The 27,124-nt window shown below is 36.1% G+C and overlaps 1 protein-coding gene and 1 pseudogene across 1 annotated transcript in view; one reads left to right on the top strand and one right to left on the bottom strand.

Moving 5' to 3' along the window:
* Window positions 1–27,124, bottom strand: part of SEMA3E (semaphorin 3E) — a 252,994-nt gene that overhangs the window by 148,277 nt on the left and 77,593 nt on the right. The gene's annotated exons all lie outside the window — the stretch shown is intronic.
* On the top strand, window positions 6,392–7,540 carry LOC106801964 (small ribosomal subunit protein uS9 pseudogene; annotated as a pseudogene).

Below are 27,124 nucleotides of genomic sequence, written 5' to 3' on the forward strand. Positions count from 1 at the left end.
GAAATCAAGTATTAATATTTTCTCAGTGATGGAAACTCAACTCTAATTGGACCAAGCATATGTTAAAAAGGATTCATGTGACTGTTAAGTATATTGGGGTATTTCTCAGAGTCAAAGGAATCAGAGCTTCAGGGACTGAAATTAGGGACTTGATACTAAGGTGCTCTCTCTCTCTCTTCCCCCCGACCCCTATACACACTCATATGTGATTATACTTTCCTCTCTTCATCTGTAGTCAGGCCCACTCAGTATGGTGGAGAACAGCTGCCAGCAGGCCCAGGGCTGGACTGTATCTGGACAGACACCTTGCAACCCAGGGGAAACTACCTTTCTACCACCACTGCAGAGAATTAAGGGTTATAACTTACATGTGTCTCATGTGTCCTGACATGCGTCCCGACAAGTGTCGCATGCCCAACTTTTGAATCTAATTTTGTATTTAGCGGTATAGAGTCCTGTGACTGACCACTATGTTAAGAATAAGCAGTGATCTGGGGATATGCTGATTGTCAACCTCTCCAAAACTACATGGACTCCAGAGTAGATCCCTAAAAAAAAAGGAGATACTCTTAGCTGAAAAGGGAAATGGGACAACAATTACCACATTCCAGTATGCTTAGACTATAAAATTAGGTAATCAGCATGGGCAAAAAAGGGAAAGACTGTTAATTTGAGATTATCTAGATGCCCAAGCCTTTCTTTGGAAATCTAGGAACCAGCACTATGACAAGAAAGATGAATTTCACACCTTCTGGTTAGTGATTTGAAGGTGCCATTGTGACAGCCACTCAAGGAAGGATTGCTTGGAAATTCTTAAGGAAGGTGGGCTGTTTTTCTATCACTACAGACCAGAATAGAATCTTTTAATATCGGACGTGCTACTGCTAGGATAGGACTTTCAAAGATCCCTTCATCTTAGCTACACTTGCCAATTTATGTTAGCTAATTCTATGATTAGTCCACACTTAGTAGTTCTCTCTTACCATATCCCAGCTCTAGTTTCTCATTAATTGGCCCACTTGAGTGTCTGTCACCTCCTAAATCGTGGGTCCCTTTGAACAGATAGAATGTGCATTCACATTTGTATCTCCCACAATGAGTTTCACAGTGGGGGTAGGTGCCTAGATGTTTGCCAAATACAATGAATTATCAGGTGTTCCATCCTAGGTAGAAGTTTCCAAGAGGTGAAAGAAGGGAGATCATTAAATTTCTTAAAAATGAATGAAAATCAAAACAGTAAACCAGATTTGATGGAGAAAAATATATAGATGCATGTTATAGATAATACATTACATAACTTCTTCAAATTCCTTTCATTATACATTAGAACAAAAACACAGAAAGAAAAAAATTAATTCAAATTAGACAGCATAATTGGAAAGAACTGCCATTTTGGGTACATTTTTAGCACCCTGTTTCATTATTTAAAAATTTTAAGTATATTGTAGAAGATAGGTTAAGATATTACCTTGAAACTTAGTTATGCACTCATCAAAATAAGGTCAATATACTTATTTATAACTTAAAAATTATTACTTAAAATCATTAAATATAGGTATTTTTTGAAATGTATTTACACTATCAGATTTGAATTCAGGTTTTACTCATCCATACCTACTGTGTGCTGCCAACTTTTCTAGGCCCTGGGAATAAAGCAGTGATCAAAAGAGATGAATTCTCGATTCGAATGAACTTTCATTTCAATGGGCACAGAGGTAGAGGTCATGTTGTTAATTGTTTACCACAAGGCTCCTGCCACTATTCTTAACTTGCATATTCTTTACAATAGCCCTATGGGGTCAGTAATATTATTTTCTCCATTTTACAGATTAGAAAACTGAAGAATAGAAAGTTTACCTTGTAAAAGGTCTTAAATAACCAATAGCAGAGTCGAAATATAAACAAGGTATTCTGGCTTAAAATATGTCTTCTGAACCACTTTGCGATACTGCCTCTCACCGTAAACAAATATAAGGAATAACTTTTCTTAATGTTACCTTTATAAACATAGAAGATAACTAGTCAACTTCTTGCTCATAGAAAATAATAGGACTTATTTCTTCAAGAGTATTTGTCATTCTTTAGAGCAGACAAACACTGAATTTCAGTGCCTAATGAAAATGTCTCACCCCTCCTGACTGCTGTCCCCTTTACCAGTTTCGGCCCCACGCCTTAACAAACTTGACCTCATTCCTTCCTTCTTTGCTTCAGTTCTGATGATAGGCACTATGATGTGCAGTGACACCCTCCTTTAGGAATAAAGGAACTTATTTCCACAGTTCTTGAGAGTGCTGCCAACAGAGTTGGGAATGTCTTACCTGAAGAGAGGAAGAGAGTCACATTGCCCAAGGTCAAGCCTCTTCCTATGGTGGCCTACATCCTAGGCCTGATCCACATGGGTGTAAAATGCAGGTCAACTCTGAAGATCATCCCAGTTTCAGAGCTCCTCCCACAGCAGGCTGAGGCCATGGCTGAGGCCATAGCTGAGACTGCATCTCCATTCAACTTTTCCTCACTGCTCAATCTTGGTTTCTTCCCTTCTCTTCCAAAGAACACTCTCTAATAAACTTCCTGCATGCTAACCTCTCTCAGAGATGCTTCTTGGAGAACCCAACCTGCTATACTCCCCAATATTAATTCCAATGTATCATATTTCCATTGCCAGAAACCCTACAGATGACAAGAAATATATAGGATTATGGATCGGTGTCATGAAGAAACACCATAGAAATAAGCTTTATTTATGGCCTTTATTTATATTTGAAGCATAAACGGGATGTAACCTCATCAAAAGATAAAAAGAAGCAAAGGGTCACTTTGTGTTCATTCTTTTATTCTACAAAGTGCTCTCCTATATTTCGTTGTAGTATTACACTCACTGTCTTTTTTTTCCTTGTAAGATAGATTCTAGTTATTCCAGTTACTTTAATTTTTATGGTACTGATTTTCCACATCTCTAAATCATTTTGGTCACTCTAAAATTATTCTACAGTATAGGTTTCAGCACAGGAGTTGTCCTCCTGCATTATTTTCTTTTAATCATCCCCAAGAAATGAGCAAGAGACACATACCAATTATGCATATCAATTTTCATCAAAAGTGAAAATGCTCATGCTGACTTAAGAAATACTTTAAATATTTATTTTGGATAAATGTTTTTAATATTTACTAAATCCTATATTCAGAAATATAGTAATTTTATGATAGCTTGGGTTACAGCTTCCACAGAAAATATTGCTACTTTAATCTGAAACTAAATGAGCATTCTTCAAAGGGTATTTCTCAGTCTTTCAAAGAGATCAATCAAAATATTTTCATATTACCTTATTTCTTTTGTGTTTTTTCTAATTTTCAAAAAAGCACTAAATAGAAATGACCATGATACCACAGTGGAAGAAATTAGCATTGTACAAAACATTTATGACTTAAAATAAAAGAATGTATTCATTGGTTGAAAGGCAATATTACAACAAACATTGACATTTTCTTTATGAACTGTTCTAGTCCCAGTCCCGATGCTTTTTATCTATGTGGCCTTAGGCACATCATTTAACTTTTGAGCTTCAATTTCTCCTCTGTAATATTAGCATTATCAACTTATAGTGCTTTGTCTAACTTAGAGTGTTTTTACAAGGAATCAAATAATGTTAAAAAAAAAACATTAAAACTAGAGAATACTGCATAAATACAATGCACTGATAATAATTCCATTGAAAAGGAGGATGATGGACGACACAGCAGTTGTTATACAAAACTGAACCATCCAGTTGCTTAAGTGAACTTAAAAAATGCATCTAGAAGTTATTTGACATGTAGATTATATTTTAATATACTGGGGGCTGCGCTGACTGATGCCCAGATCTGCATCCTTCTAAGCCTTCTGCGTCTCAGTTTCATTGCCTCAATAGCTTTGTTTACATGGCATCAAATAGGGATATCACACAGTTTCTCACATATTTGCCATTTGACTGACATTGTGCATTCATCTATGCATTAACCGCTCTAATTCTTATTTCTTTCCTGACCTCTCAAGTTGATATTGTATCTTTCAATAGGGATTAATTAAATCATTGAAGAATCACAAAATGGAACACCATATAGCCATTAAAAAGCAGGAGGAAGTTTTATTTGTTTTACATAGAACAATTTCCTAGATATATATGTTTTTTTAATTCAAGACTCTAGTCAGTAAAGCATGAATCCAATGTGTTTGTGGAAATATATATATTTCACATTAAAGATATATATTAAATTATATATATTACATATTTCACATATATATTATACATTGGATTCATATGTGTCTATATACATTACATATACATACATATGTCTACATATACATACATACATGTTTTCCCTGAAATTATTATGCATTTTCTTAAAGAAAGGGAATTTGGTATTTGCAAGTGTACGAAAAGTTTTAGTCTGGCATCCACAATCAATAAAATACATTTATAAGAGACAATCAGCCTGCCCTAATAGCTGCCTAACATTATAACTCTTATAATTAAACACTTAAGGGGATCATTTTGTTTATTCCAGTATAAATATTTATTTCTATTTTGTAAGAAAATCAAACAAGAAGCAAACAACTTGGGAAAATTTCTAAATCTTACTTGATTTTAAATAAGAGGGCATTTTGTGTGTGTACACTTCTTGATTGGAATATCGTTAATATAGGAATGTTCAAATGTCTATATTTTTCTTTCATGTTTGTATGACATTTGTTTACTTATTTAAAATTTATTTTCCAATTTAGAACAGATACTAAGTATGAAAATACATACATTTTAAGATACCAAAATGTTTTACTTAAATATTTTACTTCTTTTTTTGTTGTAAAAATTATGGGAGAAAGATTTATTTTCTCTTTAATTTGAACTACCTTAAGACATAAAACTGGCACCTATGAAAATAATTTCAATGTAAATATTTGCATTCCACTGTTCCATATGGGCATCCTCAGCAGATGGGACATTTGGCTTTTGGCTCTCAAACCAACATGTGATAAACGTGACTTTTTAAAATTTAGCATGTGTTGCTGATTGTTATTTCTTCTCAGTAAAAGCATGTACAAATTAAGGAAATCTGAAGGAAATATTTCAATGCCAAAATTCAAGACAACACTTAAAAAAACAAATCAGGGAACTTTTTGGAATTTCAGGTTTCTTCATTTCATCACATCTTTATTTTTCTTGTTATAGTCTTTGACTATTTTTGAATTTGAAAACGTAAAATGGAGCTAGGAAGCTGTTCTCACATTCTAGAGAACAGGATTTAATGAACATCGACAGACATGAGAATTTAGGAAACCCGTATTCATCTTGAGCCTTTCCTCTCCAGAACTGAATATTCTCAAAGTGATTTAACATCTCTCTTTCCTACTGGAGCATGAACTTCATGAGGGCAGACACCAAGTCTGTCTCTATCTACTCTTATTAGAGAGAAGCACATAGAAGAGTGACTAGCACATAATAGGAATTCAATAAATAGTTTCTGAGAGGATGAATGAGTAAATGTATGAATGGACTGTATAACAATATATAGCTAGACGTAACCTTTTCTTTATGAAGAAAAAGAATCTGCTCTGACAGAAACGATCTAACTAGGAATCTTGATACCTGGGATCTAGTTTCCTCTCTGCACTTAGTCTGACTGACTTACTCTCAATACTCCAGTTTAATAAGAAAATAAAATAAATTAATTAAAAGGGGGCAGATCACTGCATATGATTTTGAAGTCCTTTCCAATTTTTAGATATAATCTAGGTGAAATTATTACCTTTTGGAATAAAACAAAAATAAACAAACGTGAGGCTACAGTCTAGGTTTGCCCATGGGTGTTCATTTGTTAATGAAGTACCACGTGATCTGTTACGTGAGGCACTCCCACCAGAGTTTCTGTTTTATACGTACCTTTAATGAAGATGAACACTAAATTCTCAACATAAATTAATTTTTACATGGTTTTCTCATTCACCCCCAGAACTCTCCAGGATTTCTCTGTCCCCCAAACAGTAATATCTTAACTACACCAATAAGCCATTCTATAACCACTGCCTTCTGCGTCTTTCCCTCCTCCTCTTCCTCTCCCTCCACCTGTCTAACTGACACTACCTGAATTTCCTCAGGGCATCATGTCACACGTGGAAAAAAGCAAGCAAGGTCAGGAGAGGAAAACAAATGCCACAAAGATCTTTATCTGAGACAAGACAGGGAGATAAGGGGGTTCAAGTCCCTATTGTGCCTCAGCCAGGGTAATTCCACCCTGGGGGAAGTTATCACCTCTGAAACTTCCTGCCCTTTTGTTACTCTGCTTAACTGATCTTTGAATAATTAAAAAGTAAGAGGAGGAAGAATAGTGAGTTACTGGAACTACCGTCGGTCAGATGGCCGAGGCACTGCTGACGAGTAAGATTCTCTCCCGCCTGCTTCCCAGCTGTGCCACTGTCCTCTCCTTGCTAATATCCATGATTGCAATTCTGGAAGGGCTTCTTGCCTCTGGAGTTCTGCTCTTTACCCCAAGCGCCGTTAACAGTTCAAGTATTGTTCTATGTAACACATTCCGGGAAGAGAACGCCTCCCATTTTAAGCCTATGCCAATTCTAGGTAATTTAGCGCAGCTTTCAAACTTTTTAGACCACCCCCACAGATAACACATAGATTCCCCTCTGCAGGCAGTACACACACTTGTAAAATATACATCTGAAAACAAGGTTTCACAAATCAATACTTAGCACATGCAATACACACTGATATTTTCTGATTTATTTTATCCCATATTTTCATTAAAAACACTGGCTGGACCAATTAAATCATAATCTCTTGGGAGTGAGGCTCAGGCCTCAAGATTTTTTTTTTCAGTATTCCCCAGGTGATTCTCATGTGTTGGAAACCACCATTCTAAAGGGTTCTCAGGGGATTCTCTTGGATTTTTGAGGAATATGGTCATCTGTAAATACTAAATTTTATCTTTTCATTTACGATCATTATATTTCTTACTTTTGTTTCTTGTTTTGTTGTATTATCTAGAATTTTTAAAACAATGTTAGTAATCAAAGCAAGTATTTATTAAAAACAAAAACAACGAAACTGGCCTTTTCCAGTGCAGTCTGTGCAGGTCTTTGGGCGAAAGAAAACCGCCACGGCCCTGGCGCACTGCAAACCGGCCATGCCTCGCCAAGGTGAACGCGCCCCTGACGGAGCTGCGCACGCTGCGGAGCAAGCTATTCTGCTTCTGCGCAAGAAGCCATTTTTGGCGAGGAGATGCGTGTCTGTGTGAAGGGTGATGGTCTGGCGGCCGCCATTTACGCAATCTGCCAGTCCATCTCCAAAGCCCTGGTGGCCTATTATCAGAAATACACAGATGAGGCTTCCAAGAAGGAGAGCAAAGACATGCTCATCCAGTATGACCAGACCCTCCTGGTAGCTGAATCCCGTCGCTGCTAATCCAAAAGTTCAGAGGCCCTGGTGTGGGTGCTCACTACCAGAAATCCTACGGACAAGCCCATCATGAGGAGCAGGGTTCACCTTTATAATAAACAATAGTTGTGGGATTTAAAGTTAAATAAACAAATAAATAAATAAATGGCTGTGGCCCATAAATTGCATACTCTATTAAACAGTCACAACTCTACGTAAATCAACTGATCTAGAGCAGGAGCAAGCAAACTATGGCCCATGGGTCAAATCAGGTCTGCCGCCTGTTTTTGTAGGTAAAGTTGTATTGTGCACAACCACACCCACTTTTTAATATACTATCTGTGGCTGCTTTCCTGCAGCAGTGGCAGAGTTAAGTAGTTGTGGCAGACACTGCATGGTTCCCGAAGTCTAAGCTTTTCTCATCTGACCCTACAGAAAGTTTGCCTACCCCCCCTTGTTTAAAGTATTTTGCTTTAGGAGGGACAGAATTAGGGTAAGAAGCAAAGAAGTTAGGAAAGGAATCAGGATCCAGATCTTGAATGGTCTTGTATTCCAAGCTAGGCATGGGTTTTTTTTCCGGGGCATTAATGAACCATTCCCATGTAGGAACAAAGCTCTTTTCTGATCAAGAGTCTCCAGATGAGTTCTAAAACCCTGAAAATAAAACGCTTTAGACAGGGGTGAAATTATCTTGTTCCTTGTGCTTTTCTAGGCTCCAGTAGTTGATGTTTCCTGTGAATCCACTAAAGGGGCACTTAGCCTTTGCCTAGCTTTGACTACGAAACTTCTGGAATTAATCACCTCCTTCCTAGTTTTAGATAAAGACTCCTGCCTGAGTCTCATCAGAGGGTTCCAAAGCTCTGGGCCACATTCAGTGGTCATTCTGGGTCCGCCTGAAGGTGGCTTTCGCCAGTTTTCTAAGGAGAGGTTGTGTTGGGGATCAACTACGCTTCCTGGCTGAAGCTGCTGTGGTTTTGACAGTACATAAAATTAGCTGTAAGCCCATTCAATTAAAGGTGGCCAAGAGACCAGTAAAAAAAGCACCTTTTTTTTTTTTTTTAAGCAGGTAATGTTTAATTCATTCATTTAGCTAACATAGTAAACATTTACACTATTCATCTCTATCAAGTATGTTTTGCTTTAAGTACGCACAGCAGCCTTGAGTTCCTAATGGCAACTTAGATTCTATTCATACTAGCTTCAAAGATAGCATTAAAGAACCTGTTGTTGAAGTTGAGAATGATTTCTAAAGCCATATTGTTCTAATGTTAAAATCTAAAGCTGCATTTTTATATCTTTTCATATTATAAAAGGTATGGTAAGAAAAATATGCTTGAGGCAAAAGATCTCAATTAATTATTTTAATGTTTTATTTTATTTGCCAGGTGGGTTTTATTAACAGAGGTTAGAAAAATAGAAAGATCTTCACAACGTGCAGTAGATAAATATATTTCACTTAAAAATAATGGTCCTATAAATGGTTTATGAAAAGACTTCTAAAAGAAAAAAATTCCAAACCTAAATTATGATTAAATCTGTATTATATATAAAGAAAATCAAGGTGGTTTCCAAAGAGAATGATTACGTGTCAAAAGTGAGATGTGAAGACTGCAGAAAGGTTAATAAAACCAAGCAGGGTCTCATTAATCAAACATCCCCAAGTGGAACGAATGATTTGATTTGAATTTGCCTCTATATACCCCATTGATGGAATCTGCTTTTTTTGTGAAGCAGCCAAAATGTCAGCTTGATAAATGGGGTAGTTTTTTCAAAACTACCTACTCTGTTGTTTTTTATATGTTGATGAATGTACATAGTAAAACTAAGATTAATTATTTGCTAAAAATCTAAATAAAGCTTCCATCACTTTGACTAAGAAGATTTGATTCTTTTAAAGAATTGACCAAATAAAAACTTTAACTGAATTGCTGTTTAAAGGACTGAATATTCAGGAAGATAACCACAACATCGAATGATTTTAGTTTGCCAGGAAAATATCTCAGACCAACTAAAACTAATATCTGTTACTAATATCATATTTAGGGCTTTGAATAATTGATAACAATTTATAAAAATAGTGTTAATTGCCTATATATTTCAGATCTGATGTGAAAGTGCTTGAGGAATAATTAGGTTAATGTTTCATTTATAAGGCACTTTTTCTCCTAAATCACTTGAAAAATATGGTAAAGATTTATGTCCAAGTCTACCTAAAGTGAAACAAAATAAGTAAAGCAAATAATCAAAAAAATCTTGTCTGAAATACAGCTCAGTTGGATTTTTTGTGTGTGTGTGTGAGGAAGATCAGCCTTGAGCTAACATCCATGCCAATCCTCCTCTTTTTGCTGAGGAAGACTGGCCCTGGGCTAACATCTGTGCCCATCTTCTTCCACTTTATATGAGATGCCGCCACAGCATGGCCGGACAAGCGGTGCATCAGTGTGTGCCCAGGATCCGAACCTGGGCTGCCAGCAGTGGAGCATGAGCACTGAACTGCTATGCCACGGGGCCAGCCCCCGAGTTGGATTTTTTAATAACGTGATATATAGAGATAGTTTAAAAAAACAGCAAAAATTTTACAATAACAATTTGGGAAGATTTGCCAAATTGTTTTTTTGGCAAAGATTTATATTTGCCAAACAAATATAAATATCCAAAACAAAACAACAACAACAAACAACAACAGAAAACAGTATTCTTAGTATTGTTAATAACATCACCAGTGACAGCCACCTCATTGGCAACCTAGGAAGGGAATAACTTTTGTGGCTAATTTTATCACAGGTTTCCTGTGAAAATATCAAGTATTTAGTTTCTATTTTATTCAAAGTTTTACATTGCTATGGACTGAATTTTGTCCCCCCAAAATTCATATGTTGAAACTTTAACCCTCAGTGTGACTGTATTTAGAGATAGGGCTTTTGGGAGGTAAAGTTAAATGAGCTCATAAGGGTGGGCCCTAATCCAATAGGATTGGTGGCCTTATAAGAAGAGAAAGAGAGCGAGATCTTCCTCTCTCGCCCTCCTTACTTGAGTACACAGCAAGAAGGCAGCCAACTAAAAGCCAGGAAGAGAGTGTTCACCAGAAACCAAATCTTGGTCTTAGACTTCCCAGCCACCAAAACTGTGAGAAATAAATAAATTTCTGTTGCTTAATCTATCCTATCTGTGGTATCTTGTTATAGCAGCCCAAGCAGACTAAGACATACATGTTCACAGTTTAAACAGTCAAGTAGTTCTTCAATATTTGTTTGAAAAATACCATGTTCCACATTGCAGTTCTCCCCCACTCCAATTCCCAACCCTTAGAGCAGCAGTTCTTAACTAGGGAAAACCAACCCCCGACCCCTACCCCTAGGGCTCATTTGGCAATGTATAGAGGCATTATTAGTTATCACAAATGGGGAAGGGAGAGAGGGTTGCTATTGACATCTAGTAGGTAGAGGCGAATGATGCTTTTAAACATTCTGCAGGGCCGGCCCCTTGGCTTAGCGGTTAAGTGCACGTGCTCCGCTGCTGGCGGCCCGGGTTCGGATCCCGGGCGCGCATCGACGCACCGCTTCTCCGGCCATGCTGAGGCTGCGTCCCACATACAGCAACTAGAAGGATGTGCAACTATGGTGTACAACTATCTACTGGGGCTTTGGGGGGAAAAATAAATAAAAAATTAAAAAATAAAATAAAATAAAATAAAATGATTAAACATTCTGCAATGCTCAGGACAGCTCCATACAACAAGGAATGACCTGGCCCCAAATGTCAGTAATGCCCAGGTTGAGGAACTCTGCATTAGAGACAATCGCTTTTATGCTATAACTTTTTAATGTTTACCTTAAAATCTCTAAAAAATATGATGGTTTCCCTGCTTCTTAATTTTTCTTTATTTGTACAGTTTTATTGAGGTATAATTCACGTACCATACAATTCACCCATTTAAAGTGTATAATTAAGTGTTAATTAAGTGCTGATATAATTAAGGGTTTTAGTATATTCACAGATAGGTCCAACCATCACCACAGTTTTATAATTTTATTTTATTTATTTTTCCCCCAAAGCCCCAGTAGATAGTTGTATGTAATAGTTGCACATCCTTCTAGTTGCTGTATGTGGGACACAGCCTCAGCATGGCCGGAGAAGCGGTGCATCGGTGCGCGCCCGGGATCCGAACCCGGGCCGCCAGCAGCAGAGCTCGCGCACTTAACCGCTAAGCCACGGGGCCGGCCCCATCACCACAGTTTTAGAACATTTTCCTCACCTCAACAAGAAACCCAATACCCTTTAGCTATCACCCCTCTACCACTGTCCCCTCCCCCCAGCCCCACCCCAGCCCTAAACAACCATTAATCTACCTACTTTCTGTCTCTACCAATTTCCCTATTCTGGACTTTCTTATGAATGGAATCATATAATATGTGGACTTTTGTGACTGGCTTTTTTCACTTAGCATGTTTTCAAGGTTCATCCAAGTAGTAGCATGTATCAGTACTTCGTTCCATTTTACAGATATACTACGTTGTGTTTATTCATCCTTCTGTTGACTGACATTTGGGATGTTTCCACCTTTTGGCTATTACGAATAATGCTGCTATAAACATTTGTGTACAAGTTTCTGTGTGGACATATGTTTTCACTTCTCCTGGGTATATACCTAGTAGCATTACTAGGTCATACGGTAACTCTATGTTTAATCATTTGAGGCACTGTCAGCTGTTTTCCAAAGCAGCTGCACCATTTTACATTCCCTCCAGCATTGTATGAGAGTTCTGACTTCTCCACATCCTCGCCAACACTTGTTGTCTGTTTTTTTTATTCTAGCCATCCTAGTGGGTATGAAATATTATCTCATTGTGGTTTTAATTTGCATTTCCCTGATGACTAAGAATGTTGAGCATATTTTCATGTGTTTATTGGCTATTTGTATATCTTCCTTGGAGAAATGTCTATTAGGATTTCTGTCTCTCATCCTACCACAGCAACCACCATAATGTACATGCATACCTCTCATTCTCTGTCTTCCAATATATCAAAAATTGTACTTTTGTTCAATCAAAATTTGGTTATTACATTCTATATTATTATAACTATATAAATATATTTGGCAGCTGGACCATAAAGTATATTATGATTTCATAACTTTTTTCCCCTCTGGAATAATTGTCTTCTTGTTGCTATTTTCTTCTATATAGTTCTCACTGCCATATCTTAGAACTCTTTCTTCAGTTGTTATCAATATCCTCTCCATACATTAAAATCAATTTTATCTTCTTGAGTATATCTCTCCTGGAGGTCAGCTACACAAATATTATTTGTGGATCTCTCTTCGCAATCACCTAGAATTTCCCTCCCTCTCTTTTATGTTGAAGACCAGTTTTCTGGATCCCATGACTTTCACCCTCTTGGTTTCTCTCTTGTCGTGGTAAAACACATCCTCAGTAGCTTCCTGAGAAGGTGTACATGGGAAGCAAAATTTGATAGACTTTACTTCATTTTCCTTCCATTTAATTGATAATTTGGCTAGGTGTAGAATTCATGATTGAAAATGATTTTGTCTCAGAACTTGGAAGAAATTGCTTTACTGTCTTCTAGCTTAGAGGTGCTATTGAGAAGTCCAGTGCCTTCTGACACTTGTCCTTTGTATGAAACTGTTTTTTTCTCTGGAAGCTTTGGGATCTTCTCTTGGTCCCCCTACTTTGAAATTTAATGATAATGTGTTTTAGTTTGAGTCTTTTCAATCTTTATACTAGCCTTTCAATTCTAGGAAATATTCTTTAATTATTTTACTAATTATTTCTTCTTATCTGTTTTCTGTTTGTCTCTGTTTGTCTTTTTGTTCTCCTTTCACTGAGATTTCCTTAATCTTATGTCCAACTCATCTACTGATTTTTTCAACTATCACATGTTTAACATAAAGAGTTCTTTTTTCCTCTGATTTAATAAGAAAATAGTATTCTTTTTTTGTTTCATGACTGCCATGAGTCCTCTTATCTCTAAGGACATCAATGAGATTATTTTTCTTTCTTTTTTGTTTAGTTTTATTGCTTCTGTATAACCTCTGTTTTCTCTAACTTTTTTTTTTTATAGCAATTTGGATTCTTTTATTAAAGTCTTTCCTCAAATACCCAGTGATACTCATGGCTGTCTGTCATCCCTATATAAGACTGGGATCCTAAAAAGTTGATTAGAAGCTCCAATTGGGTAGGTGGGGCTTTTCAATTATAGGCCCACAGGGTGGTTTTCTTTGGCAATTTTCTAAGGAAATGTAGGATCTTACCTTTGGGCTGCTCTCATTAATCACAAAAGATTCTTTTAATCCTTTTATGTTAGGTATAGCCTAGTGCCAGGCTCTGAGAGCCCAAGAGGAAAGAGAGCTGGAATTTCAACATGCTCTGGTAAAATTTCTCTTTATCTCTAGACTTTTTAGAAGAGTTATCCTCCCTCTCAACTGTGCCTGGCATCTTCCAGTCAGAAAGCCTCTGCTTTATCCTCTACAGGTAATAAACCTTAAATCTTCTGATAATATAGAGAACAGCAGACATCTGGTTATAGAGAAGAGAAGGAGAGTCTGATGTTCTAATTACTTCTTAAACAGCCTTTCAACCCATCTCCCTATGTTAGCCTCACCTTATCCCATCTTCAGAGAATCTGGTACTGCCGATTCCTAAACTTTTAGGGTGTTCCCTGGCAGACTGAATTTACTCTCAGTATTCTTTACTCTAGTTTAAGATCCAGCTTTCTTGGTTTGCTAAATCAGTTACCACTTACCTCTTTGGTTTTTAGCCTTCCAAATGGAAGGAAGTCCTTACATTTGCTGCCCAGTCCTCTTTCATTCTCTTCTTAAAGTCATTGCTGCCATATTCCCCGCCTCATTCTCTTTCCCTAATGTCATTCTTACCAAATTTTCCTTTGGCATTATCCACAGTTAATGAGTTTTGGAGAAAATGTGAAGGCTAACGTGCTTGTTCAATCTGTCATATTTAACCAAAAAAAGCCTTTTTTCCATTTTTTAAGTTAATTTTAGTCTTTAAAGATGCTGGAGAACAAATTCAATTAGTTATTCTATTAACACCTTTTTTGCATAAAAGGATAGGGATGTCACTTTAGATGTGAAATTTCTCACTAGGCATAATGTTTATCTAAACATTAATCTAGTAAACCATATTAATTTTGGGTCTTATATCAATGGAGATGTATAAGAGCACTGCTGGTCTTTGAATTGGGAATAACCCAATATATATTATAAAGATACTTTTCTAAGAACAAATATGGCCAAAATATATTTAATAATATTTCTTCCTTAGACTCTGCCTTACTTTATGTTCCTACAATGCATATATCTATTCTAAATATGTCATTCTAAAATTATGTAATACTTTAATAAGTAGATGTAAACATTAATGTCCTATCAGATATTCTACTTCTGCAATTATGATATACATTACTTAAAGTAATATTTCTCAAGGGTTGATCCACAGACTATTTACAGTAAAAATAAAAAATTTTAAAATAAAGACTAGATTCCTTAGCCCCACTCGAGAACTACTGTGTATGGATCTCTGAGGGTAGAGTTTTCATTTTTATTCACCTTCCTAGGTAAATTTGAAGCACAATAAATTTGAGAGTCACACTGAAAAAAAACCAATGTATTTAATGAGGTATTGAAATTAATTTTAATGAATTTGATTTTTGTACCCCAAATGGCATAAATGATAGGGTGTTTGTTTAAATATAACTCTTTTCTGGAAGAAAAAAATTGACAAATTTGTATCCAAATGACACAGAGGTCATTTTCATGTTACATCTTGAGAAAAGAGTTAAAGGAAGGAGATGAGTTGCCTAGATCATCAGTAAAGGGATGAGTGAGTATTTTCAGATGCTCAGATTCTTAGGAAAAGGCTTAAATGATAACTCCAATCAATTTATTTGGGGTTGCTGGCATTTGTTCCACCTCATTAGTTTAGGGAGAAAGAATACTAGAGTCTAAGAAAATGGATTTGCACATATTAATACTAACTTCCTTGAGAGAAGGACTGGGCAGGACTCACCTCTCAACTCTTCAAAAATTCTTTGAAGTTATGTAAAGGCTGTAACTAAAGTTGCTATACACCATGAAGGCAGGGATCATTTCTATCCAATCCTTGTTTTATCTGCAATATCCAGCACAGTGCCCGCCACATGCAGTAGGGGTCAGTACAAATATGTTGAATCAACGAACAGATACTGACACTTGACCATTTCTTAGCTACAATACTAAGAAAATCTAGATGTTGCACAGGGTAAATTCAACCGGAGTCAGCACTGTGAGCATAATTCTTTCCATCGGATCCTCGCCTCTGCTCAAGAGAGGCAAAAATAGAAGTTACCATTACGTCACCTGAGAACCATTCTCAGAGGCCAATGAAACATCAAGATAGTAACGAGAAATTATTGAAGCGGGTGATTTTGGCTTAACTTTGACCTCGTTAAGCCGATAGGAGAACTTTGGGCAACTGGCAATGCAGTATTGCCAGCAAATGCAGAAAAACTCAGAGCAGTCATGAAGCTTACCCTTCAGAGAAACTGGAAGACTCTGACTCTGGTATAAGCCTTCAGATTGAGACCTCCAGTGATGGTGGCAAAAATACACAGAATGATAAGGTGACTTTCTGTAAGGCAGAAGGAATATACAACCTCTCATCTTTCTAAGCAGTGCTGTTAGAAGAGGACTGCATGGGAAAACATACTCTAAAAGAGGCCCTAGATGGACTAGATTGAAGGAAATAGAATCCGTGGAGAGCTGTTGGAAGAGCCTGGCTTTTTTTTCACTGCTACAATCAGTGGTATCCTTCCAGGACTTAGCTTTTGACAACCATTGCTGTGCAGTCACTCAGTGACAGGCAAGAGTGAGGCCTAACTTTTTTTTTCTTTTTTACTCTCAGGTTTGCTGTGTTTTTTGAGGAAGACTGGCCCTGAGCTAACATCTGTTGCCAATCCTCCTCTTTTTTTTTCCTCCCCAAAGCCCCAGTACATAGTTGTATATCCTAGTTGTAAGTCCCTCTAGTTCTTATATGTGGGATGCCACCCCAGCGTGGCTTGATGAGCGGTGAGTAGGTCTGCATCCAGGATCCGAACCTGTGAAACCCAGGCTGCCAAAGCAGAATGTGTGAACTTAACCGCTACACAACCAGGCCGGCTCAAAGCCTAACCCTTAATGATCAGAATTAGATAAACCATCAGAGAACTCTGAGGATTTTTAGAGAGTTACTATTCTTAGAAATCAAATGTTTTGTTGTTGTTAACTTTTGTTTTTTATTAAAAAGTCTTAAAACAAATTTAAAATATTTTAACACAGAAAACAATTTCATTTCGTTTTTTATACAATAGAATTAGTTATGTATATATAATAGTTATATAATTTTATGTATATAATAGATTTTATATATGTATATAATGTATTTAAATAGATATGTATTTAATATAATATCTACACATATAATATGTAATGTAAATGCTTGCATTATGCATATAATATGTGAATGTATATACCTGTCACAGATTGTGTCCTTACTTTTTTATTATATTACTTAGTCTTATAATCAACTTAAGTGCCTGTCTCTCTCACTAGACTATAAAATCCTGAAGGCAGGGTTTAGGTGATAATTTATCTGTTTTCATGTATATTTCTGCCTCTAAGCCACTATAACTGGTATAAGTAGATGCCCAAAATCTTTTTCCCAGGTTATTAAGTTATAAATTTAGATTATAATCAGATAAATAATGGAGAACTTTGAACAATAGCCTTTTTGTGGCTTATAAGTCCAAAAAAGAGATTTATTTATATATATATATATATATATATATATATATACAGACTATGAAAAAGTGAACTAGTCCTGAGATTCTGGGAAGGTTACTTCCAATGCTAATATGGGCCTCAATTTTTCCCAATTATACCTACTTGTAGGACTGGTATAAAAGACAATGTATAAATTCCTCGTACATAGTCTGTGCTCAGTAGGTGGTAGTTATTATTGTTGATAGTCCTGCACTGATAAAAAACACATGGATGGACTAACTTTGGGTTTGGGGAAACTGAGACAAATAGATGTAAAGTAGTTTGGACAAGTCAACCAAAAAACAAACAAAAAATTCTCAAACTTCAGTCTTAGATATGGCAGTTAATTTCCATGGACTCTCTGAAATACTGAATATGTTATTCCAAAAGCAATGATAACATAAAACTAAATAGATTTCTCTTTGTTTCTTAGGCAAGGTAAAAAGCCAAATCGGTTAGGGGTTACAAGTACTAAAATACCTCTTCTGTGATTCCAGGGAGCCTGCATATATGTCTAGACTCATATAAACTCAAGTTTGTGTTTTTGGTTACTCAATATGGTAAAGTTCCAACTCATCATCCTCTTAACAAGCTCCTTTGTAATGGGAAGTCTGTGATTTAATGGCTCTAGAAATTTAAGGTGATATATGTATATAATAATGCTTGTGGGGAATCAACAAGCTAAGACAGTTCTATTGTAACTAGAAAAGTAAAATGAATTCCTCCTGGTAGAAGAAGACGACATAAGTGGATAGAGGTGGGGAAATTAGTTAAATACGGCTCTTTTCCTAAGCAGATGAATAACTTATTTCTCTGGACTTGTCCTGCATGCCTATAAAATGATGCACTAGACAATGTTGACTTCAGAATTGCGAACACACTCCCATTTTGCTAAGCTATAGGAAAAAGGAGAAATACTGCCTGAATCCTCAATATCAGAGTGATGTTTATATCACTGTAGTTTCAAACTTCTTGATCAGTTTACCTTAACCTTTACATTTTAGTTAGGTCAAGAATTCTTTTTTTTTTTGAGGAAGATCAGCCCTGAGCTAACATCCGTTGCTAATCCACCTCTTTTTTGCTGAGGAAGATGGGCTAACATCCGTGCCCATCTTCCTCTACTTTATATGGGATGCCACTGCAGCATGGCTTGATAAGCGGTGCATAGGTCCATGCCTGGGATCCGAACCTGTGAACCCCGGGCCACCAAAGCTGAGCACATGAAGTTAACTGCTATGCCACCGGGCCAGCCCCGATCAATAATTCTTTAATCTTTATATTTTCCATTTAACCTTCCCTCCTAAAATCCTCTTTAAATTGTTGCTTTCTCTTTCCTCTTTCATAGAGTAGGTTCCTTTTAGAATATAAACATTAACAAAATCTATTCTATAAAGTACTGATTGAATTATTTCCTAAGACTTCATAAGACATCTTGGAAACAGACACCTGCATAATTGCCTAGTAGACGATACTAACACTTTATGGGCCTTTAACGGCAGGCTGATTAAAATATGTTTAAGTGGAATCCATAAATTCTTTTTTTTTTTTTTTTTTTTTTTTTTTTTTAAGATTTTATTTATTTTATTTTTTCCCCCCAAAGCCCCAGTAGATAGTTGTATGTCATAGCTGCACATCCTTCTAGTTGTTGTATATGGGACTCGGCCTCAGGATGGACGGAGAAGTGGTGCCTCGATGCGCACCCGGGATCCGAACCCAGGCCACCAGCATCGCAGCGCGCGCACTTAACCACCAAGCCACAGGGCCGGCCCCTCATAAATTCTTTATATTGTTTCCTTCCTTACCTCACCATTTATTTAAAACCCTAATTACAGATAATTGAGAACTATAGTGCTTGAACAAATCCAATGTGTATCATATCAAATAATAATACCGTTTAGAAGTGGCTTTAGTTCTCATTGGAACAGCTAAACATAAAAATAATAATCAGTTCCAAACCCTGAGTTGATGACTATTTACTGGGATGATTTGTAGGAGACTATAGAGGTCCACTTGTGGGAGGCATGGAAGCTTGATTGATGAGAGAGAAAGCTTTCTGCTGTACTATGTTCAGAAGTCCCAGTTAACAAAACAAGTGCCAGACGCTAAGTGCCTACATGTGTATTTTGTCCTAAGTACTTTACATGTGTTATCTTATTTAATCATCACAACTACTCAATATGGTAAATACTAATTATTTTTTTCACTTTATTCTTGGGAAAACTGAGACTTAGGGCTTAAGTAGCTTCCCCAAGGACATACTGCCTATACACAGGTAGAGCTGGTATTCCAAGACAAATATCTCTGAATCTAAGCCCTAAAGGTGGCTTTCTTCAACTAAGCCAGTAGTGTTCTCATGCTGTAGTTTCTTAACACTTATATCTCACCTATGTGGGACCCTTCATCTCACTCCCTTATAGCCCCTTGGATTAGTTATGTGTTTTTAAAACCATGATTTAATAGTTTCCTGGCCTTGAACAAAAGATGTTTACTGATAAAATCGTGTTTCTTTTTTCTAATTCACAGGAAAAAATTAAACTATTGGATAAAAGCATTCTCAAGCTAAACCTATGGTGCCAGCTAGTAATGCTACTAGTAATGCTACTGTTGAAAAATTAATGAACTAGCATCATAAACACATTAATAGGAAACTCAGGATCTGATGACCTTGCTAAATCCAACAACTTAGTTATTATTTGTTGATCCTGAAATGAGTATTTGAAGATGTGCTTTTACTGTACTTTGTATACCCCATTTAGTGCTAGGAATGTTCAGAAATGAGAGCCATAACTGAATAAGCTCTACAGGGGGTACAGTCCATTTGGAACTATGTTCAAATATTCTTCCTTGTTCTTTAAAACCTCTGAAGTCAAGATAAACTCCTGAGACCATGGCTTCACCCAGTTCCAGTCCTATCCAAGTGGGGTCAGTCCTCTCAGGCTGCAGTGATGTTTACTGTGCTCTTCATAATGACAAAAGTCTACTCCCAATCCCCAAATTCCTGCTGATTTTTCTTGAGAGCGTCTTAAGCCTCTATTAAACTTGTAGTTTTATATCCAGTGTGATATTCTTCTTTGACAAAAAATTTCTTTCATCCATTCTGTGTCAAAACAGTTCAAGAGAAGAGAAAAAACAAAATGGCAGAGAGAGAGACCATAGTGGAGAAAATAAACACCTGGGCTAGAAAGAGTCAAACTGAGGCAAGTGCTGTGCAGTGTGAACTTCCAGCTATTAAGGACACATGACAGGGCTCCCTTCCCTTTACTGCAGATAGGCTAGGAGAAAACCATATGTTAATACCATTTTCCAGTAGTATAATGGATATATATATATATAAATATTTCTGAGATGACTAGCGTTATAATGTATCAGCATTAGATGTTGGATGAGGCAGAACTGCATGCTTATATTTTATAATGTTTTATTTTTTTCATTTTAGAAAAAAGTTCCATATTTAGCTGATAGAATTAATTATATCAATATTTTATAATGTTCCACTAAAGCGCCCAGATTTACAGTGATCTGTAACCTGAACAATTATAGGCTTACTGGATGATTTGATAACCTAGCTAGTTGAATACTGGGTGCTTGATGGAATAAGTTAAAGATGCATTGTTGTACCTGAGGAAGGGAGGAAAGGAGGGGCATATAGTGAATGAGCGCAGGACAAGTGTAGGGCTAGTGAAGGGGGGTGTTTTCCAAAGGGACAGGCTCCAGTTTCTTGGCAGCAAGGGAATGAGAACTGGCAAGGATGGAGACCAACTCAAAAAAGACCAATGTTTTCCATGTTACAATTTTACTCACAACAAGTCTTATATGCATTTCTTTTGTCTCCACTAGCTCATTTAGATTTCACTTTAGGGTCAAGATTAGATTTGCATCAATATCCAATTATGTACTTTGAAATCACTTTTATCAGTGTCTCTCAAACTTTTCAAAGCTGCTTGCTGAGGCCAGGAAAAGATTTCATGTTCATTACCCTACCAAGTCTCACATTCCAGTGAAGATAAATCAGTGATAAAGTGCACATTCCAGTTATCTGTGTACATATCTCCTTAGCAATAAAGTATGGCAGATTTGTGATCAAAATGCAAAGCAAACTAGTAAAAGTAAATATTACTAAATCCTAGGTCAAAATTCTATTGATGGAGATATTAATCTTAAAGTTGTTTAAACAAAAAGTGCATGACAAAATAAATTGAAAATGAAATTAAGCAAGCATAATGTCTGATTATGAAACAAGAATGGCAGCAATTGAAAACTATAAGCAACTCAAAACAAGGCTGAGAATGAACTAATAAAATGTCCTTTCTAAAATTTCAACGACCTGCCTATGTGAGTATACCTTATGAGTTTTGAAAAACTACCAAATGTTAACTGGATGCCAATTTTCTTCTTAGAATACTGAATTAGAGTCCTAAGTGTATTCTAATAAATATTATAATTTTATTTATAAATAAATAATTATTAATAATATAATTTTATTATGATGAATAAATCTATAATGTTTATGAATTGTATTATTAAATTTCTTTACAAATAATTGATAAAATTTATCTTGTAAAATTTAATAAGTCATATTTTAGGTTATTATTAATTAACATGTAGGTAGAGTCAGAAATCACAGTCTATGGAACTGCACATTATTCACTACCCATAAGCACCACATAAGGTCTAACATTCTGAGACCAATTCATCAAAGTGCCACCAGCAGAATCATTGGTCTATAACCTTCCCTATTCTTCTCCAGTTTGCGAAATTGTTGCTAGAATTTTAGCAGAAAGTCCAGACTTCATGCAAAAATACCATCAACTACAATTTTCTGTATGGGTATGCTTTCTCTTCACAACGGAATCACTCATTCTGCCATTTTCACAGCCCAAATAGAGAAGGTAATTCATGGTAGTTTTGTTTGACCGGTCTGCTGTGGTCAGACATACTTGCTATAAACACCCGCAAAATAAAGAATGTATGTATTGTATTCTTATCAAATCATATTTAAAAATTTATGTTTAACCTTAGAAAATTGGCTCTTTGCCAAAACCTCTTGGTTGCTGCTAGAGGGAGTGGTTAGTAGGTTTGTCTAATGCAAACACAGGCCAAGGCAAATTTTCTTCCACCCACAGAGTTTCAGAGGGGTATATCCTGCCTTTTAGCTGCCAGGTGAGGCAAGCCGCCAGACTCCAGTAGGCTTACTAAGGCAGACATATGAAAAAATTCAGCCACTCTGATGCTATAGTAATCATCAATCTTTCAACACAAAATAAAATACATAAGAATGAGGAATTGGTAGCATTTCCCAGTCTGGATGAGGCTGCCAGATCCAGATGGGTGAACTTTGCTACCCTCGGTAGAGTATCTTCTTCCATATCTGGCTCCAGTGAGTCCAAGGTGGGCTCACAAACCAGAGCTTCAGTTTCCTTTATTTCCTGTCTTTGTTCCAGGATTAATCTTTCTCTACTCCTCTTTTAATGCACTGTGTCTGTCCCCAGGCCTTTCCTTTCTTCATTTTCATACCTATGTTTAAGAGCTTTTAGAGAAACGACTAGGATGAACTTGGATCACTTCTCACACCCACGCTGATGCTGTAATTCTGCAGACAATTAAAAATATTTAATTACTTTAAGTTTGCTCCACCTTAGGGCCCTAATTCAAGTTTTTCATTGCTTGCTATAAACAAGTCAATATATAAAAGTCTGTGATTTGCTCCTTCCCCAGAATTTATCTTTTTTGTAGAAATTATGAGTATTACAGTACTCTAGTTAGGTATAAAAATATCTCTTTATCTAAATAAAATTATATAAGACCCTGAGCCTCCACTAAACAGGAAGAAGGAGTTTCAGTTTAATGCACTATTGAGACTTCTTCCCTCCCTATAGAGTCTTGAGAAGATCCTTAGCATCTTTCATATTCAGACAGAATATTTGGTGGGCATGTCTGCTCTTTGATCCACACTTATTACCTCTAAAATGTATGTGGTTCCAGGATGCACTGTTCCTGAACAGGTTGTCATCTCTCTGGTGTTTCCCAAACTTGGGCATCAAGATTCTTACTGAGGCTGAGAATCCTGGTGCCTAAGCACTAAGTACATTCGCCTTGAGTACACTACACTGCATTCTCCGAAGTCTGATCATCCCCCTGGAGCCAGGAAACTGAGGAGAATGAGTCCCCACTACTCCCAGGGTGCCCCAACTCCCGGCCTTTTCTGAGCTAAGGACTCTTCTCATCTACAAGTTCAGCTCCTACCTTTCCCCCTGTAAGCATAAACCCTGAACATTTTAGGTTTTGGAAAACAAAAGCCAGAAAGAGGGATTATCTTTGTCTGGTAACTTCTTCTTTCGGCCTGACACTGTCACTGACTATGTGCCCTGAGAAACTCAAGGGTGAGTTTGGAAACATTTAACTGTTTTTCCAAATTGTTTTCTTCCCTTTTAGTTATGTTAAGGAGATGCACCTACCAACCACCCTGAACCAGACCAAGCCTCCCCACAAGAAGAGCTTTGCCTATGACCATTGTCTTATTTTTAATGCTAAGATCTCTCCAGGAGGAGCTTAGGCCTCATTACCGTAAACTGCAGCGTATGTGGAAGCATGTTTTCCACCTGAGCCTGTGCAAGCAAATACCCTCCTCTCCCTTTTAAATATTCATTCTCTATCTGAAATAAAAGGTTCCTGCTTCCCTTTGTTCAGGGACACCATGATTTTGGAAATGATTCCTCAGTCTCCCATTTGCTGCAAATACACTTTACTTTGTGAGACAACTTCCATTGGTGTAGTTTTATTTAACTTGCCCGGAGGCAAGCCCACTTAGTTGTGTAACACCACCACATATGCCCCCAGGACAAAGGAACCTAAAAGCCTGGCTACATTCTGGGAATTTGAAAGTATGAAAATAGAACAAAACAGAAACTAACATCTCATTTTAAACAGTATTTCTTTTTCCCACCAAATAATACAAATTTTTGATATTGAAATTTATTTTATCACATAATACTCAATTTTTGAGTCATATGGAAACATTCTTATCAATATCCTATACCAATTTATCCTTGTAAATCTCTTTAATTTACAATGTATTTTAACATTATCTCATTTAATCCCTCAACAAACTAATACTACTTTCATTATGTCTAAATATTCAAGCACTACCATTACATACTCTAAAGGATAACAGCTAAGTGTAAATGGAATAGCCTCTCTGATGGACCTGAAGTTAGAATTCTGATTTCACCATTGGGCCTGATAATCAAATCCAGTGATTCTTTTCCTATTTTTGACATTTGTCACTATCTATTTTCCTTAACACACAGTCTAACACAGCTTCTTTAATGATTTTTTAAAATTCTTTTTGTATATGTTTCATTTTTATCCCAACACTACTATTAAAAATTAATGGAAGTTCTGCTCTTATGTAATTATTTCATCAATTCCCATTGAATCATTATTGTCTCTGTATGTACATCTAATGTCTAACTCACTGTTCTTTAATCCTATATCCATAGGACATTTCCACCAATGTTGCCATTAAAGATAAAACAATATTTAAAAGTGAGTTTACCCACTTTTGCTCCATCTTCTGCTAGATCCTAGACAAATGCCTTACAAGTTCTAAGTTCCCCCATTAGTGTCACCAACACAAATATTTTCTCATTTTCCAAGAATGTGATCATTGTGAGGTCAAACTCAATTGTTTCCCCCCTTTTATTCTCCGCATTTCTTGCCTTACCAATTTTACCACAGCCATGAATGGTAAATAATCATATTTAGGAGTTTTCATTTTCAAAATCAAGGAGCTTTTCTAGCTTAATGCAAACAAGCCTGATCATCCACACTATTAACATTGGCATGTCAGAACACCCTCCCCCTGTCCTGCAGTATATTCACTCTAGTCCATTATTTTTGTAAAGTAAAGACCATAGTTTTATTTGCACTGCTTGAGGTTACACAAATCAATCCACAGAAAACATGTTAAAGAAATCTAGAGCCAAGAAAATCAACTGTCTTCGTTCATCTAATCCCCCTTCAATATTAAACACATATGGTAGTGGATATGTAGGTCAACTATCATTTGAAGAAGTGGTAACACCTACATTCACAATTGCTTAAGAGAGATGATGTTTTGTGTTGATCTGAAATCCCTGCTTTAAGAACTGATCAGATCGTTATTATTTCTAAATTCCTGTGCATATGTGTGGTACCCAATGGAATGCTTATACATATATAATATACATAGGCATGATCCAGCATTTTATATTTATCTTTTCCAAATAGGGGACAATAGAGTTGTTGCTCTTTCTTCTTTACCTTTCATTGATTCTTTAAAAGTTGTGACATCTTTTTTCAAAAGATAAACATAATAATACATTCTAAGTGTGAACAAAAAGTTACTCACATTCCATTCATTTATTAAGGAAACACATGACCTTTTAGGGGATTTTTTTTTTTTTTTTGTATTTTATATTATAGAATAACTACCAGTTTCAGTATCTCACTCTCTGTTATCACATTACAGCAGATTAAAGTTAAAATATTTAAAATGACAGAAACGAAATCACTCAAAATGGGATTTCTTTTCTTAACATTCTTTTGTCATGTACGGATCAGGGGATTCATTTTTTTATCAAGTAGCTCTGATAAGTTGACTAGTAGAAACTCCAACCATTTCCTGGGATCATTAATCTCTGACATTGCACAAGAGAACTGGAAAATATATACATACAAAGACCTACAAATCAACAAGAAAAATGTAAACATACCAATAGAAAAACAGGCATAAAATAGGATTATACTTTCACAAAAGAGGAAATATAAATGTCAATACATATATGAAAAGTTTTCAACCTCATTAGTAATAAAATAACAGCAGACTTAAGACCTTAATGAGATATCATTTAAGACCCATCAGACTGACAAAAATAAATCAGATAATACTAAGTGTTGGTGAATATGTGGATCAAGAGAAACATTCATACACTCAGGTTTGTAGGACTATAAATTGGTTTAACCTTTGAAAAAGTGTGGCATTATCTCAACATTCACATAGCCTATGACCCAGCAATTCCACTTCTAAGTATATGCTCTAAAGAAACTGTTGTATATATACATCAGGAGACATATAATAATGTTTATAACATCCTGTTTGTAACACCAAAAAATACTGAAAATAGCCTAAATGTTCATCAAAAGAAGAATGGCTTTATAAATTTAGCATAGATTCACAAGTGTTAATATGCAGCAGTAAAAATGAATGAAATATGGCTACTCTCAACAGTGTGAAAGATTCTTAAAATCACAATATTTAGTGAAATAAAAATATGTAGCAAAAGAATACATAGATTACGATATTGCTTTCAGAAAGTGGAAATCCAAACAAAATTAAACTATTATTTAAGGATAATTTTTTTAAAGGATAAGAATGATAAACATAAAATTCAAGATAATAATTACCTCGGGAGAAATTAAGAGGATGAGTTGGGAAAAGAACACACAAGTAGATGACATAGAACAGGAAGGTTCTAGATACTAAACTGGGTAATAGGTTCACAGGTATACATGTTTTATAATTTATAATATAATTTACTCTTACTAAAACATTTACATACCTGAAGGAATACTAGAGAATTCAGAGCTTTGTTTTCCTCGGACTTGCTATAAAACATGACCAATAGTAATCTCAGAGAAGGGTCTTCTCAAGCTTGGCACTATTGACATTTTGGGCTGGATAATTCTTTTGTGATGTTGAGCTGTCTTTGCATTGTAGGATGTTCAGCAGCTTTCCTGGCCTCTACTCACTAGATGCTAGTAGCAAGATTGGATTCACTTGCAGCCAAATGTTGAACACTAAAAACCCCAGTGCTACCACTATTACACATACACACATTCTGTTTTATTT

The sequence above is a fragment of the Ceratotherium simum genome, chromosome 1, assembly GCF_057802395.1.
Source record: "Ceratotherium simum simum isolate JZ-2026a chromosome 1, ASM5780239v1, whole genome shotgun sequence".
Classification (NCBI taxonomy): domain Eukaryota; kingdom Metazoa; phylum Chordata; class Mammalia; order Perissodactyla; family Rhinocerotidae; genus Ceratotherium; species Ceratotherium simum.